We start from the raw sequence: 18,468 nt of genomic DNA, 5'->3' as shown, positions 1-18,468 counted from the left end.
CGCATGCCTCACTGGGTGCCTGTGCCCGTTGATGCCCCTCACGCTATGACTCTCTTCAGACAGAAAAGGGATCTTGGAACTACAGCCACCATTGTTACTACCATCTCATTGGCGGCTGTTGGAGCTACCACCCGGGCATTAGCCATGAGTCATACTGGGCAGACTGCTCAGACCCTGAATAATCATTTAGCCAATGTAGCTCATGCCTTAGTTGTACATAAAGGAATTAATGCTCAACTAAAAGGAAGCTTGATGGTGTTCAATCAGAGGATTGACCTCGTGCAGGAGCAAATTGATACCCTATGGCAAATCGCTCAACTTGGCTGTCAATGAAAATATGCTGGACTTTGAGTCACTAGCATATAACATGAGAATTTTTCCTGTGCTGCAAATCTGTCTAAACAATTGTCTAGCTATATTTTAGGTAATTGGACTGGAGAATTCGATACTACGATGGAGCAGCTGAGAGTGGCCATTGTCACAGTAAATTCTACCAGAGTGGATGCAGGACTAGCCACAGGATTATCATCATGGATTGCTGCAACCATGAATCATCTGAAGGAATGGGCGGGCATGGGAGCGTTAGCAGGCCTTCTGGTGTTGGTCTCCTTGGTTTGCCTGTGGTATATATGCAAGATTAGAGTCTCACAACAGTGTGATGCAGCCATGATCATTCAGGCCTTTACAACCATTGAAGCAGGACATTCTCCCCAAGCATGGTTGGATACCATAAAAAGCTAAAATGATACGCTCAGGATGCGAGGCTAAGCACTGCACTCAGGGTCAGCCGCTTAGGACCCAGAGAAGAGCATGTCTGATTGCATGCGGGTTGATGCCCCAGGTCCTGCCTCTGAGAAAAAGGTATCAGACGGGTCTGATGCTCTTTGGGTGGATGACACCTAAATGAACATTGGTACAAAGTCCCAATTTATTTCTAATATGAGAGATCAGACCTCTACTCTTGCCTGATGCGTCTAAAACAAAAAGGGGGAACTGTAGAGAGCTGCGGAATGCTATGCCTTAAAGATGGAGCTGGTTTCTGCCTTCCACCTTTCCAATGGTGAGTGCTCTCTGTCAGGAACAATTCCACATTTGGCTAAGGCTGAGGATCTGGCTTGCTTCCATGTATGTGGACCTATCTGCATTGCCCACATGGCATGCCTGGGTTGGCTACCCAGAGGCTATTTAAGCTGTGGGCTGGCTTTCCCCAGGGTACGAGGATTGTTCAATGTTCCTGAATAAACTGCATTGAAAAAAAAAAGTACACATATTAAGATTATTAGTGTATCAATCACACTGGATAGATACTAAAGACAATTTCTAAATACATATTGTATATTTTATAGCATGATAATATTATATTTATTATAACAGTGGTAGGGTAAGGTATCTTGACTTTGTATCCAAATAGCTAAAAAAAATGCACATTAATTTTGTATAGAATCATTTCTTGGAGGAACCAATATTTTTTCATGACCTCTTATCTCTTGCCTAGAATAAACATGATTTTTTTCCCATTGGCTTCAATTTTTGTAGGACTCATTTCCCAAAGAGGGAGTTTTGCATTTCTCTTCATAGAATCCTCATTTCCCTCCTCCCTTTTAAAGCCTTCAGAGAAATTACCTAATAAATAATGAATGATGAGGTATAAATGTGAAGAAACAAATAACCCTACACCGTAATTAAACATGGGCTAAAATGAGAAGCTTATTCAAAACAAACAAATATCCTTATTGCATCTCAGCTGAAATTTGTATATATATATAAAGTGCTAGCAGTCTTAGAAACAAAACAAAATCCTCCAGTAATATTTCATAGCCAGTGCTGAAAGCCTCACACATCGAAGAGGTGAATATGTGCCATCTCTACATCTCTACAAGGCAAATTTCTGCATATGCAACTCAAATGCTCAGAAGAGCTTCATCCAGACAACTACTGGGAACCTTTAAGAAAATACTAGCAGGGACGTGTCGTTAAAATGCTAATCTGACATGATTTATACTTTTGTAAGTTGTGTAGTTATGGTAAGCCTATAAACAGAGATGAATTTAGCAGGTTTTACCTATTGGTTAAATAATTGGTAGGATAATTGTTTTTGCAAAAAAAAAAAAAAACAAAACAAAACAAAAAAAAAAAACAAGCTTTAACCTGACTAGCCATAGTTTGAAAGATAGAAATGTGTCATAGTTATTTTAAATTAACTACACTTAATAAGAAGTAAAATGAAACAATCAGTGTAAGTTTCTTTGCAAGACCTATAGGGAGTTACCCTGGAAAGGGAGGGATGGCAGTTGAGTCGAAATTTTAAAGAAAATTATTCTATCAAGTGAATAGTTGAAACCTGCTAAACTCATCTCTATTTAAAAGTTAACCATAATCATACAATTTCCAGAAGTATAGATCATGTCAAAATAACATTTTTTCTTTTTAATTAACTGCTCTTTTTTGTTCTTTATCATCATCATCATTATTACTGAGAATTTATTCACTTTGTATTCCAGTTGTAGCCTCCTCCCTTATCTCCTCTCGGTACCACCTTCTCTCCCCATCCCTACTCTATCCTTCTTCCCTAGTTCAACGATAGGATATGTCCTTCTGTCCCCTCCTGTCTTTTTGTATCCCCCTTCTTCCATAAAACTCCTGTGCTCTGTCCAAAGCTTGGCTGTGAGTCTTTCCATTTGTTTTTATCCCCTTCTTTTTTAATTTTATATTTATATTAATCACAGGTTGTTTACTTTGTCCCCACCTTCATTCCTTCCCAATCCTACCTTCTCTCCCTCATCTCCTCCCTGCTCATTTCCAAGTCCACTGCTAGGGGAGGACCTCCTCCCCTTCCATCTGACCCTACCTTATCAGGCAGCTATCTCCACAACTGGCTGCAAAGCCCTCCTCTGTGGCCTAGAAAGACTTTTCCTCCCTCAGGGGTGGGGGCAGGTAAAGGAGCCAGTCATTGAGTTCATGTCAGCAATAGATCCTGTTCCTCTTGCTCCCCTTCCATCTGACCCTAGCTTATCAGGTATCTTTAGGACTGGCTGCCATGTCCTCCTCTGTGGCCTAGCAAGACTGTTCCTCTCTCAGGGTGTGTGGGGGAGGTAAAGGAGCCAGTTGTTGAGTTCATGTCAGCAATAGATCCTTTTCCCCTTACTAGGGAAACCCACTTGGTTACTGAGCTACCGTGGGCTAATCCAAGCAGGGGTTCTAGGTTATGTCCATAGATGATCCTTGGTTGGAGAAACAGTCACATAGAGGACCCCCTTGCTCTGACATATTTTGTCCTTGTGGAGCTCCTATACTCTCTAGGTCATACTAACTCCCCCTTCTTTTCTCTGATTCTATGATTCTCTGTACTCTGCCCAAGCTTTGGTTATTAGTCTCTGCATCTACTTTGATACCCTGCTAGATAGTCTTCAGAAGCAGTAGGCTTCTGTCCTGTTACTTGTTTTCTCTGACTGCCCCTATAATCCATTTGTCTTTCTAAGTGAGGATTCTAAGTAATCCTTTCTAAAGAGGATTACTCCGGGTCCTCTTTATTGTTTATCTTCTTTAGGTGCACATATTTTAGTATATTTATTCTATGTTTTATGTCTATATAAGTGAGTATACACTGTGTGTGTCCTTCTCCTCCTGAGATACCTCACTCAGGATGATCTTTTCTATATCCCAACATTTGCCTGCAAATTTCAAGATTTCCTTGTTTTTAATTGCTGAGTAGCGTTCCATTGTGTAAATGTACCACAGTTTCTGTATCCATTCCTCAGTCGATGGATATCTGGGTTGTTTCCAGGTTCTGGATATTACAAATGAAACTGCTACAAACATGTTTCAACAAATGTCCTTGTTGTGTACTTGAGCATCTTTTGGATATATGCCTAGGAGTGGTATAGCTGGATCTTGAGGTAGCACCATTCCTTATTGTCTGAGAAAGTGCCAGGTTGATTTCCAAAGTGGTTGTACAAGTATACAATCCCACCAGCAATGGAGGAGTATTCCTCTTTCTCCACATCCTCTCCAGCATGTGTTGTCACTTGAGTTTTTAAACTTTGCCATTCTGATGGGTGTAAGGTCAAATCTCAGGGTCGCTTTGACTTGAAACTCTGATAGCTAAGGACATTGAGCATCTCTTTAGGTGTTTCTCTGCCATTCTATATTCTTCTACAGAGAATACTCTGTTTAGCTCCATACACCATTTTTTAATTGGATTGCTTGATTTATTGCTTGTTAATTTCTTTAGTTCTTTATATAATCTGGATATCAGCCCTCTGTCAGATAAAGGGTTGGTGAAGATCCTTTCCCAGTCTGTAGGCTGTCATTTTGTTCTGATGACAGTGTCTTTTGCTTTACAGAAGCTTTTCAGTTTCATGAGGTCCCATTTATTGATTGTTGCTCTTAGAGCCTGTGCTGTTGGTGTTCTGTTCAGGAAGTTGTCTCCTGTGCCAATGAGTTCCAGGCTCTTCCCCACTTTTTCTTCTAACTTATTTAGTGTATCTGGTTTTATTATATTGAGGTCTTTGATCCACTTGGACTTTAGTTTTGTACAGGGTGATGAATATGGATCTATTTTCATTTTTCGGCATGTAGACATCCAGTTGGAACAGGATCATTTTTGAAGATGCTGTCTTTTTTATGTTGAATGGTTTTGGCTTCTTTGTCAAAAATAAAATATTCATAGGTGTGAGGGTTTATTTCTGGGTCTTCTATTCGGTTCCATTGATCCACCACTCTGCTTTTATGCCAATGCCGTGCAGTTTTTTATTACTGTTGCTCTGTAATACAGCTTGAGATCAGGGATGGAGATAATTACAGATGATCTATTGTTGTATAGGATTGTTTCAGAAATTCTGGGTTTTTTGTTTCTCCATATGAAGTTGATAATTTTTCTTTCAAAGTCTGTAAAGAGCTGCATTGTTATTTTGATGGGAATTGCATTGAATTTGTAGATTGCTTTTGGCAGGATGGTCATTTTTACTATGTTAATCCTACCAATCCATAAGCATTGGAAATCTTCCCATCTTCTGATATCTTCCTCAATTTCTTTCTTCAGAGACTTGAAGTTTTCTTTTAACAGGTCAAAGTCACCCCACGGTACTTTATGTTATTAGTGGCTATTGTGAAGGGTGTTGTTTCCCTGATTTCTTTCTCAACCATTTTGTCTTGGCTATACAGGAGGGCTTCTGATTTTCTTTTTTCTTTTTTCTTTTTTTTTTTTTTGAGTTAATTTTTGTACCCAGCCACTTTACTGAAGGTGTTTATCAGCTGAAGGAGTTCTCTGGTTGGATTTTTGGGGTTGCTCATGTATACTATCATATCATCTGTGAATAGTGAAAGTTTAACCTCTTCATTTCCAATTTGTATCCCCTTGATCTCCTTTACTTGTCTTATTGCTCTAGCTAGGACTTCAAGTACTATGTTGAAGAGATATGGAGAGAGTGGGCAGCCTTGCCTTGTCCCTGATTTCAGTGGGATTGATTTAAAATTTCTCTCCATTGAGTTTGATGTTGGCTATAGGCTTTCTGTATATTGTCTTTACTATGTTTAGGTCAGTGCCTTGTATTCCTGATCTCTCCAAGACTTTAAACATGAATGGGTGTTGGACTTTATCAAATGATTTTTGGGCATCTAATGAGAGGATCATGTGGTTTTTCTCTTTCAGTTTGTTTATATGGTGGATTACATTGATATATGGAACCATCCTTGTATGCCTGGGATGAAGCCTACTTGGTCATGATGGATGATATCTTTGATGTGTTCTTGAATTTGGTTTGCATGTATTTTATTGATTATTTTTGCATCATTCATTGTTCATAAGAGAGACAGGTCTGAAGTTCTCTCTTTTTGTTGGGTCTTTGTATGGTTTATATATCGGGTTGACTGTGGCTTCATAGAATGAGTTTAGTAAAGTTCCTTCTGTTTCTATTTTGTGGAATAGTTTGAAGAGAATTGGAATTAGCACTTCTCTCAAATTCTCTGGTAGAATTCTACCCTGAAACCATCTAATCTGGGACTTTTTTTGGAAGGAAGACTGTTGATGATTGTTTTGATTTCCTTGGGAGATATAGGGCTATTCAATCTTTCTACCTGATCTTGACTTAATTTTGGTACATAGACTATATCAAGAAAATTGTCCATTTCTTTTAGATTATCAAATTTTGTGTCATATAGTACTACCTAATGATTGTTTGGATTTCCTCAGTGTCTGTAGTTATGTCCCCCTTTTCACTTATGATTTTGCTGATTTGGGTAGTTTCTCTCTGCCTTTTAGTTAGTTTGGCTAAGGGTTTCTCTATCTTGTTGATTTTCTCCAAGAACCAGCTCTTGGTTTCATTGATTCTTTGAATAGTTTTATTTATTTCTAATTGATTGATTTCGTCCCTGAGTTTGATAATTTCCAGCAGTCTGCTCCTCTTGGATGTATCTGCTTCTTTTTTTTTTCTAGGACTTTCAGTTGGGCCTTTAAGTTACTTGTATGAGATGTTACATATTTCTTCTTGAAAGCATTAGTGCCATCAATTTTCCTCTGAGCACTGCTTTCATTGTTTCCCACAAATTAGGGTATGTTGTACCTTCATTTTCATGGAATTCTAGGAAACCTTTAATTTTTTTCTTTATTTCTTCCTTATTCCAGCTCTCTTTGAGTAGCAAGTTGTTCAGTTTCCATGTGTGTGTAGGCTTTATGTTATTTCTGTTGTTGTTGAGGTCCAGCTTTAGTCCAAGATAATCAGATCAGATACAGGGTATTATTTCAATTTTCTTGTATCTTTTGAGGCTTGCTTTGTGGCCAACTATATGGTCTATTTTGGAGCAGGTTCCATGAGGTGCTGAAAAGAAGGTATACTCTTTTGAGTTTAGGTGAAAAGTTCTATGGACATCTCTAGGTCCTTTTGATTTAGGACATTGGTAAGTGCCTTTATTTCTTTATTAGGCTTCTGTCTAGATGATCTGTCCTTTGGTGAGAGTGGGGTGTTAAAGTTTGCCACCATTAAGGTGTTGGGATCAATTTGTGATTTAAGTTTTAATACATTAAAGGATATAGTATTCTTGTATTTGAGGCATACATGTTCAGAATTGTACTGTATTCTTGATGGATTTTTCCTTTGATGAGAATGTAGTGCACCTTCTCATCTTTTTGGATTAATTTTGGTTGAAAGTCTATTTTATTAGATATTAGGATAGCTACCCCAGCTTGTTTTCTGGGTCCATTTGCTTGAAAAACATTTTTCCTTCCTTTTACTCTGAGGTAGTGTTTATCTTTATTGCAAAGGTGCATTTCTTGGATGCAGCAGAATGTTGGATCCTGTTTCCATAACTGTTCTGTTAGTCTGTGTCTTTTTATTGGAGAGTTGAGTCCATTCATGTTGATAAATAATAGTGACCAATGAATGTTAGTTCCTTTTATTGTGGAGTTGGTGGTCTTACTGTGATTCATTGCTTGTTTTTTTTTTTTTTGTTTGTTTGTTTGTTTACATTTTGTAGGGACATTATCTGTATCCTATGTTTTCTTTAGCATAGTTGTTTTCGTTGGATTGTATTTTTCCTTCTAGTATGTTCTGTAGGGCTTGTTTGCTGGGTAGAAACTGCTTAAATTTAGTTTTATTATGGAATATTTTGTTTTCTCTATCTATGTTGATTGAAAGCTTTCCTGGGTATAGTATTTTGGTTGCCATCTTAAAGTCTGCATGACCTCTGTCCATGCCCTTCTGGCTTTCATAGTTTCTAATGAGAAGTCTGGTGTGATTTTGATAGGTCTACCTTTATATATTACTTGGCCTTTTTTCCTTGCTGCTTTTGATGCCTTTTCTTGTTCTGTATATTTAGTGTTTTGAAAATGATGTGATGTGAGGGTTTTCTTTTCTTTTCTGGTCTAGTCTGTAGGCCTCTTGTATGATTATGGACATCTTTTTCTTAAAGTCGGGAAAATTTATTTGTATGATTTTCTTAAAAGTATTGTCTGATCCTTGGAGCCTAGACTCTTCTTTTTCATCAATTCCTATTATTCTTAGATTTTGCCTTTTCATGGAGTCTTTGATTTCTTAGATGTTTTGTGTTTTGGACTTTTCTGATTTTACTTTTTCTTTGAGAGAAGTATCAATCTGCAAGTGTATCTTCAGCACCAGAGATTCTCTCTTTCATCTCTTGTATTCTGTCCTTTTTGTTCCCTGATCTTTTTTCTAAGTTCTCTAGCTCCAGGGTTTTCTCTTTTTGTGTTTTCTTTATTGATTCTACTTCTATTTTCATATCTTGTACCATTTCCTTCATCTCTTTGAATGTAGCTTCCTGACTCTGTGTGATGGCTTCTATTTTTTTATTTGTTTCTTCTATATACATCACTAATTTTGCCTCTACTTGTGCTTCTGTTTGTTTGACTATATTTGCCTGTGTTTCTTTGAGAACTTTGTGCAGTTCCTCTCTCTTAGCCTCCACCTGGGAGATTAATTCTTTGAGAGATTTGTTCATTTCCTCTTTATCTATCTGGATTTCCTTGGTTCTTTCTCTGAGAGATTTGTTTGTTTCCTCTTTATCTGACTCTAATAACTGGATAAACATATCTTTAAGATCATTTTCCTGTGTTTCTGATGAATTGAAGTATCCATTGATTTTGGGAGTTGCTGGTGAAGCCATGATTTCTTGATTTTTGTTGGGTGTGTTCTTTTGCCTACCTCTGGCCATTTGCTTAACTGTAATCTGCACTGTTTGTTCTTGGGTTCTGCAGTTCAGACTGGCACCATCTTTCTCTAGCATCTGGAGAATTTTTCAGGGAGATGAGAGAGGTCCAATGGTTTCAGTGTGTGCATTGGTGCTTCAGCTGTACCTGTGGGAAGAATGTCTGCTGGTGCAGATGGACAAATGGGAGCTAGCATGTGCATGTGCATGGAAGCTTGCCTTGAAGGACAGGGTGCTAGAGAATGTAGAAGCCTTCAGTGTGAGGGAGAAGCACCTTGTGGTCATTGAAGGGATTGTGGAAGCTGAAATTTTCACATGTGCTGGTGATGATTGCATAGGTAAATTATCTGAGTAAGTCAGTGGCTTACAGACTACTGGGAATCATCTCTAACTGAGCTCCAGGAGTTATTTGCCTAAACTCTACTGGTAGCTCCACAGAGCTCTGGCTTCCTTGTCCCAAGAAACCCTCTGTTTCCCACAGTTGATGTGGTGGTTAGACATTTCTGATGTCTGGCTGCTAGCTTAGAAGCACCCTGGATCTGAGGCTCTGCAGGCACTTGGGGGTTCACTCACCATCAGGTCAAATTGAAATGCACAGGGGTTCTTCCTGTTCTCTACTGATAGATTTGGTCCTGCTGAGGCAAATGTGTGCACTCAGACATCTCAGTGGTGTTGCAGCCCCTGTTCCCAGGAATCCAGTTTTGGCTGCAGAACTGGGGTGTCCAGGTGCCTGCGCAGAAGTCTTGTGTAGCCACTACTGAGGCTCTGTGCTTGGTGCCCCTGGGTGGTTTTGCAGGTCTCCTGGACTTTGGTAGCTGCACAGCCTGATGTCCATGACTGAGGGACTGAGCAGCTCATACAGTCAGGCTCTGTGGAGTTGGTAAGGCTGGCTGCTCACAGGCATGGGACACAAGCAAGATTATAGTGTGGATCTCGGGCTCTGGACATGGATGATGCTGGCTGTTGAGGCTGTGGTGCTAGTATTCCTCCCCCTGCTGTCTCAGTTATTAGGCAGCAAGATCTGTGCCACTGGGGCTATGGCTCAGCTTCTCCAAGGGGGAGGGAGGTCTGAAGAAGGAAAGTGCCCCTCTCCTTTCACAGAGAAGTCTGTATCTGATCAGAATCCAAAAGTTCTCTGCTCCTGTGGTGTCCCCCGTCCTTCAGGGAGCCACAGTGTCGATTTTCTGATTTCAGTTGTACCTCCACTCACCAATTTTGGAGATTCAAATCCTCTGCCTTTCATAAATGGTGTGTACTGATTGCTCCATCTTAGATTCTGCTTTTATCCCCTTCTGGGTGGAGTTTTTTAGAGGACATCTGTGGTAGGCTCTAGTCCTGTTTCTTCTCTTCTACCACTTATGGTTTCTATCCTATTTTTCCTTCTGAGTGAGATTTCAGCACCTCCCCTAGGATCCTCCTTGTCATTTAGCTTCTTTAGGTCTGTAGATTTTAGTATGTTTATCCTATATTATATGTCTAAGATCCGCTTATAAGTGAGAATGTACCAGGCATGTCTCTCTGCTTCTGGGATACTTCACTCAGGAAAATCTTTTCTACTTCCATCCATTTGTCTGCAAATTTCATCATTACCTTGTTTTTAATTGCTAAGTAGTATTCCATTGTGTAAATGTGCCACAATTTCTGCAATTATTCTTTGTTTGAGGGACGTCTAGGTTGTTTCTAGTTTCTGGCTATTACGAATAAAGCTGCTATGAGCATAGCTGAGCAAAATTCCTTGTATGGTGAAGCATCATTATAATATATGCCCAGGAGTGGTATAGTTTGGGTCTTGAGGTAGCACTATTCCCAGAATTTTGAGAAAGCACCAGATTGATTTACAAAGTGGTTGTACAAGTTTATATTCCACCATCAATGCAGGAGGGTTCCACTTTCTTCACATCCTCTCCAGCATGTGTTATCACTTGAGTTTTTGATCTTAGCTATTCTGATGGATATGAGACAGAAGCTCACTTTAACATGTGCTTTAATCAGGAAATTTGTAGGTGTCAATTTTTTTGAGGTGACTGAAAAATGAAGCTTTGAAGAAAAGAATTAATTTAATTTGCTTATTATCTTGAAGGTGTAAAATTATGTGAATATGTGAATAATAATGTGAAATTACTGTTACAAAAAATGGTAAATTTGAATTAGTCAGTCTGTGGGTACAGAAACCATTTTGTAGATCATTATTTAGAAAGCTCAGCTTACTTTTCTCACCCAGAAACCATATTAGTCTGTAGAAAGCATTAAAATTGTATCATCCAAAATGAAATTCATGGAAATTTGATAAAAAAAACCTAAAAGATTATGTAAATTTGCAAATGATATTTGAAAATCTCTATTGCTTTAAAAATCTTATTAGTTAATTAAGAGCCGGCCTCTGACATGAACTCCTTGCCTGCTTCTTGGTGGAGATACCTAGCCAGCCCACAGAGGAAGAGGATCCAAGCAATCATGATGGAACCTGATAGGCTAGGATCAGACAGTAGGGTAGAAATACTTCCCCTATTAGTGAACTAGAGAAGAGGGAGAAGGGAGAAAGAGGGAGGAAGGGAGGGATCAGGAGATGAGGGAGGGGGCTACAACTGGAGTACAAAGTGAAACATTTTAAATAATAATAATAAATTTTATATCAAAATGATGTACTTTAAAAATATGTACCTCACCAAAGTAGAAAACCTTTAAGAGATAGAAAATTTCTTCATATATGTAATATGACATAAAGTTAATTTAAAATGAAATAAGAAATTTTAACAGATTCATAATTTCTAGTGAAACAGAACCAGCAAATTAATGTTTCCACCCACTCTGCAAAATCCCAAGCCCAGATGGATTCATTACACAATCTACTTTACCTTCTAATAATTACCATCAATATTCCTCAAACTATTCCACAAATTAGAAGTAGAAAGGACACCTTTTAATTCTTTTTGTGAGATTGCAATTACTCTGATACGTAAACCAAAAAAAGGCCTGAAAGAGAACAAATTACAGAACAGTTTTCCTTAAGAATGCAAATGGATACCTCAATGTTTGTAAATGTATAAATGATATAGATCATATAAACAAACTAACATAAAAAACTACATGATCATCTCATTAAATGCAGAAGAGGCTTTTGACTAAATCCAATACCTTTAATGATAAAAGTCCCAGAGAGATTAGGGATTCAAGAAACATACCTTAACATAATTAATGCAGTTTTACAACAAGCCCATAGTTAACATCAACTTAAATAGAAAGATTCCCACAGCAGTACAACCACCATACGGAACAAAAAAAGGTTTTCTACTTTCTTCGTAACTATTTAATATAGTTTCCAACGTCTTAGCTACAGCAGTAAGATAAGTGAAAGAGATCAAGTGGATACAAACAAGAAAGGAAGAACTCAAAGGATATTTCCCCCACAAAGGATGTGATTTCATACATAAGAGACCCTAAAAGCTCTACCTGGAAATGCCTACAGCTGATAAACACTTTCAACAAAGTAGCAGGATACAAAAATAACACATAGAATCAGTAGTCTTCCTACAGAGAAATGAAAGACTGAGAAAAAAATGTGTTAAACATCACCTTTCACAATATCTTCAGAAAATACCTTGGGATAACTAGCCAAACAACTGAAAGAGTTATATAATAAAAACTTTAAGACATTGAAGAAGAAAATTGAAGAAGATACCAGAAGATGAAGAGACTTCCCAAGCTCATGGATCATTAGCATTAATATAGTAAAAATGACCATGCTACAAAAAGCAGGTTCAATGCAATCCCTATCAAAATTGCAAGACAATCCTTCACAGATTTTGAAACGGCAAAAATTTAGGTCTATAAGGAATCACACGCACACACACACACACACACACACACAAATATATTGTTAAAAACAATCTTAAATAATGAAAGAACTGCTGTAGAAGTATCGTTATATCCAATTTCAAGTTGTAATAAAGAGCTAAAATAATAAATCCAGTATGGTATTTGCATAAAAATAGACAAATTGATCGATGGATCTGAACAGAAGAAGTGTCCATAGAAATCACAAAACTATGGAAAACTTATTTTGACAAAGAAACCAAATATACACACTGGATAAAGACACCATCTTCAACTAACAACAATGCAGATCAAGCTGAATGGGTTCATATAGAAAAATGTAAATGGACCCACATTTATCACTCTAAACAAATGAATTAAGGACCTCAAAATAAGGCCAGATTCCCTGAATCTGACAGAAGAGAGAGTGGAATAATTTTGAAGAGTTTTCCCTATGGAAAATCTGTCTGAATGGGACACTAGAAACACAGGCACCACAACCAACAATTAATATATAGAATTTCAGAAAGTGAAAAGTTTCTGTTAGACAAAGGACAAAACAAATCAAATTGCAGGCTAAAAAATTGAAAAATGACTTTAGCAGGTACACATTCAATAGAGACTTGATATTTAAAATATATAAAGAACTAACAAAACTAAATACCAAGATAACAAATAATCCAATTAAAACTGGAATATAGAACTAAAAAGAGAGTTCTCAAAATATGAAGTGCAACAGACTAAGAAACATGAAGAAGTTCAACATTTTTAGTCATCAGAAAAAAATGTAAATCTTTTTTTGTTCTTTTCTCTTGAACTTTGGTCTTTTTTCTGTTTTTCCTATTTATTTATTTAACCAGGCAAAATTTACATATAATAATAAATGTAAAAACAATTAAAATTAATATAAATTTAGTTAACAAATGAAATGAATCAATATGTTTGTAAGGAGGAACTTTTTTTGCCGTTTTTTAATTTTCTATTAATTACACTTTATTCACTTTGCATAAGCCCCTCACTCCTCCCCTCCCAATCCCACCTTACCTCACCCTTCTTCATGCATGACCCTCCCCAAGTCCACTGATAGGGGAGGTCCTCTTCTCCTTCCTTCTGATCTTAGTCTATCAGATCATATCAGGAGTGGTTGCATTGTCACCTTCTATGGCCTAGTAAGGCTGCTCCCCCTTCAGAGGGAGGTGATCAAAGAACAGGCCAATCAGATTATGTCAGAGGAAGTCTCTCTTCCCATTACTATGTAACCCACTTGGACACTGAACTGTCATGTGCTACATATGTGCAGGGGTTCTAGGTTATCTCCATGAATAGTCCTTGGTTGGAGTATGAGTCTCTGGGAAGCTCCCTGTGTTCAAATTTTCTTGTTCTGTTGCTCTCCTTGTGTGGTTCCTGTCCTCTCCAGCTCTTACTATTTCCCACTTCTTACAAAAGATTCCATGCACTCTGCCCAACAGTTGGCCATAAGTCTTAGCGTCTGCTTTGATAGTTTGCAGGGCAGAGGCATTCAGAAGCACTCTGTGGCAGGTTCCTAGGTTGTTTCCTGTTTTCTTGACCTCGTGCAGGAGCAAATTGATACCCTATGGCAAATTGCTCAACTTGGCTGTCAATGAAAGTATGCTGGACTTTGAGTCACTAGCATACAACATGAAAATTTTCCTTGTGCTGCAAATCTGTCTAAACAATTGTCTAGCTATATTTTAGGTAATTGGACTGGAGAATTCGATATTACGATGGAGCAGCTGAGAGTGGCCATTGTCATGGTAAATTCTGCGAGAGTGGACGCAGGACTAGCCACAGGAATATCATCATGGATTGCTGCAGCCATGAATCATCTGAAGGAATGGGCGAGCATGGGAGCGTTAGCAGGCCTTCTGGTGTTGGTCACCTTGGTTTGCCTGTGGTATATATGCAAGATTAGAGTCTCACAACAGCGTAATGCAGCCATGACCATTCAGGCCTTTACAGCCATTGAAGCAGGACAGTCTCCCCAAGCATGGTTGGCTACCATAAAAAGCCAAAATGTTACGGTCAGGATGTGAGGCTAAACACTGCACTCAGGGTCAGCCGCTTTGGACCCAGAGAAGAGCATGTCTGATTGCATGCGGGTTGATGCCCCAGGTCCTGCCTCTGAGAAAAAGGTATCGGATGGGTCTGATGCTCTTTGGGTGGATGACATCTAAATGAACATCAGTACAAAGTCCAGAAGATCTTTTATTGTAGAAGATTGTTTTAGCAATTCTCAGTTCTTGTTGTTTCATTTGAAGTTGAGAATTTTTCTTTCCAGGTCTGTAAAGAATTGTGTTGGTAATTTGATGGGCATTGCATTGAATCCATAGATTTCTTTTGGTAAGATGGCCATTTTTACTATGTTAATCCTGTCAAGCCATGAGCATGGGAGATTTTTCCATTTTCTGATCTCTTCTTCTGATTCTTTCTTCAGAGACTTGAAACTTTTTTCATACAAGTCTTTGACTTCCTTGGTTAGGGTTACTCCGAGGTACTTTATGTCATTTTTGGCTATTGTGAGGGGTGTTGTTTCCCTTATTTCTTTCTCAGCCCTTTTGTCTTTTGTATACAGGAGGGCTACTGATTTTTTTGAGTTAATTGTGTATCTGGCCACTTTGCTGAAGGTGTTTATCAGCTGTAGAAGTTCCCTGGTAGAGTTTTTGGGGTCACTCACGTATACTATCATATCATCTGCAAATAGTGATAATTTGACTTCTTCCTTTCTAATTTGTATCCCCTTGATCTCCTTCAACTGTCTTATTGCTCTAGCAAGGACTTCCAGAATTTTGTTGAAGAGATATGGAGAGAGTGGGCAGCCTTGTCTTGTCCCTGATTTCAGTGGGATTGCTTTAAGTTTCTCTCCATTCAGTTTTATGTTGGCTATAGGCTTGCTGTATATCGCTGTTACTATGTTTAGATATGTGCCTTGTATCCCTGATCTCTCCAATCCTTTAAACGTGAATGGATGTTGGATTTTGTCAAATGCTTTTTCAGCATCTAGGGAGATTATCATGTGTTTTTTTTTTCTTTCAGTTTGTTAATATGGTGGATCACAATGATGGATTTCCTTATACTGAACCACCCCTGTATACCTTGGATGAAGCCTACTTGGTCATAGTGGATGATATCTTTGATGTGTTCTTGTATTCGGTTTGCAAGTATTTTGTTGAGTATTTTTGAATCAATGTTCATAAGGGAGATTGGCCTGAAATTCTCTTTCTTTGTTGGGTCTTTGTGTGGCTTAGGTACAAAGGTGACTGTGGCTTCATAGAATGAGTTTGGTAATGTTCCTTCTCTTTCTATTTTGTGGAATAGTTTGAAGAGAATTGGAGTTAGCTCTTCTTTCAAGGTCTGGTAGAATTCTGCATTGAAACCATCTGGTCCTGGGCTTTTGTTTTTTGGTTTTTTTTTTTTTTTTTTTTGGATGGGAGACTTTCGATGACCACTTCTACTTCCTTGAGGGATATAGGACTATTCAATTGATTTACCTGGTCCTGATTCAGCTTTGGTAATTCGAATCGATCAAGAAAATTGTCCATTTCATTTAGATTTTCAAATTTTGTAGCATAGAGACTTTTGAAATAAATCCTAATGATTGATTGGATTTCCTTTGTGTCTGTAGTTGTATCCCCTTTTCATTTCTGATTTTGTTGATTGGGTCGTGTCTCTCTGCCTTTTAATTAGGTTGGCTAAGGGCCTGTCTATCTTGTTGATTTTCTCAAAGAACCAGCTTTTGGTTTCATTGATTCTTTGAATTGTTTTATTTGTTTCTAATTGATTGATTTCAGCCCTGAGTTTGATTATTTCCAGCTGTCTACTCCTCTTTGGTATGTCTGCTTATTCTTTTTCTAGGGTTTTTAAGTGAGCCATTAAGTTGCTTGAATGAGCTGTCTCGAATTTCTTTTTGAAGGCAATTAATGCTATGAAATTTCCTCTTAGCACTGCTTTCCTTGTGTCCCAGAAGTTGGTGTGTTGTGTCTTCATTTTCATTGAGTTCTAAGAAGACTTTCATTTCTTTCTTTATTTCGTCCCTGACCCAGCTGTCATTTAGTAGCAAGTTTTTCAGTTTCCATGTGTGCATAGGCTTTTTCCTATTTCTGTTGTTTTTGAGGTCCAGCTTTATTCCATGGTGCTCAGTCAGATTACAAGGGATTATTTCCATCTTCTTGTATCTGTTGAGGCTTGCTTTGTGACCAATGATATGGTCTATTTTGGAGCATGTTCCATGAGGTGCTGAGAAGAAGGTAAATTCTTTTGTGTTTGGGTGTAAGGTTCTGTAAATGTCTATCAGGTCCATTTGATTCATGACCTCTGTCAGAAACATTGTTCCTTTGTTTAATTTTGGTTTTGTTGACCTGTCCTTTTTTGAGAGTGGGGTGTTGAAGTCTCCCACTATTAATGTGTGGGGATCTGCATGTGGTTTAAGTTTTATCAATGTTTCTTTTACAAATGTGGATTCCCTTGTCTTTGGGGCATAGATATTCAGGACTGTGATGTCTTCTTGTTGAAATTTTCCCTTGATGAGTATGAAGTGTCCTTCCCCATCTCTTTTGATTAATTTTGGTTGAAAGTCTACTTTATCAGATATTAGAACAGCCACTCCTGCTTTCTTCTTGGATTTATTTCCTTGGAAAGCTGTCTTCCAACCCTTTACCCTCAGGTAATAACTATCTTTGTGACTTAGATGTGTTTCTTTTATGCAACAGATTTTTGGGTTTTGTTTATGCATCCATTTTGTTAGTCTGTGTCTTTTTATTGTAGAATTGAGTCCATTGATGTTGAGAGAGATTAATGACCAGTGGCTGTTAGATCCTTTGATTTTGATGTGGGTGTGGTCATAAGGTTGTGTGCTTGGTTGCTTTTTGTTTTACTGTAGTAAGGTTAATTATTTCTTGTGTTTTCTTGAAAGAAGCTAATTTTCTTGGGTTGTATTTTCCCTTCCAGTAATGCTGTAATGCTGGATTTGTGTGTAGCTATATCTTCTGTAATGCTGGATTTGTGTGTAGGTATTGTTGAAATTTTTTTTTGTCATTGAATATCTTGTTTTCTCCGTCTATGAGGACTGAGTTTTGTAGGCTATAGTAGCCTGGGCTGACATGTGTGTTCTCTTAGGGTCTGCATGATATCCATTCAAGCCCTTCTGGCTTTCATAGTCTTTGTTGAAAAGTCAGGTGTGATTCTAATGGGTTTGCCATTATATGTTACTTGGCCTTTTTCCCTTGCAGCTTTTAGTATTTTTTCTTTGTTCTGTATACTTACTGTTTTGATTATTATGTGGTGGGAGGATTTTCTTCAATGATTTTTTGAAAATATTTTCTGTTCGTTGGAGCAGGGAGTCTTCTTTTTCCTCTACTCCTATTATTCTTAGGTTTTGTCTTTTTATGTTGTCTTGAATTTCTTGGACAGTCTGTGTCATGAATTTTTTAGATTTAACATTTTCTTTGACAGATACATTGAGTTATTCCTTTGTATCTTCCCCACCCGAGATTCTTGCTTCCATCTCTTGTAGTCTATTCATTATGCTAACCTCTGTAGTTCCTGTTTTCTTCCCTAAGTTTTTTCTCTCCACAATTTCCTCCATTTGTGTTTTCTTTAAGTTTTCTAAATCTATCTTCAGGTCTTTTGTTGATTTACTTCATCTGTCTGACTGCATTTTCCTGTTTACCCATCAATTCCTTCCGCTGTTTGTTTGAACAATCCACTGTTTCTTTTATTTCATTCAGTGATATAAGCATTTCCTCTCTATAGGTCACAAACTGTTTGGCTGCAGCTTCCTCTATTTCTTTACAGATGGCCATAGTCTTTTTGTTTTTAACTTCCTCTATTTCTTTACACATTTTTTTTGTTTCCTCTATTATCCACTTCATATTCATAGATGTTAGGTCATCTTCTTTAATTTCAGCTAACCTGGGGTGTCTAGGGCTACTTGCCCTTGGATAACTGGGTTCTGGACATGCCATATTGCTCTGGCTTTTG

The sequence above is a fragment of the Meriones unguiculatus genome, chromosome 15 (genome assembly GCF_030254825.1).
Source record: "Meriones unguiculatus strain TT.TT164.6M chromosome 15, Bangor_MerUng_6.1, whole genome shotgun sequence".
Classification (NCBI taxonomy): domain Eukaryota; kingdom Metazoa; phylum Chordata; class Mammalia; order Rodentia; family Muridae; genus Meriones; species Meriones unguiculatus.
Note: the sequence above shows the minus strand (reverse complement) of the source record.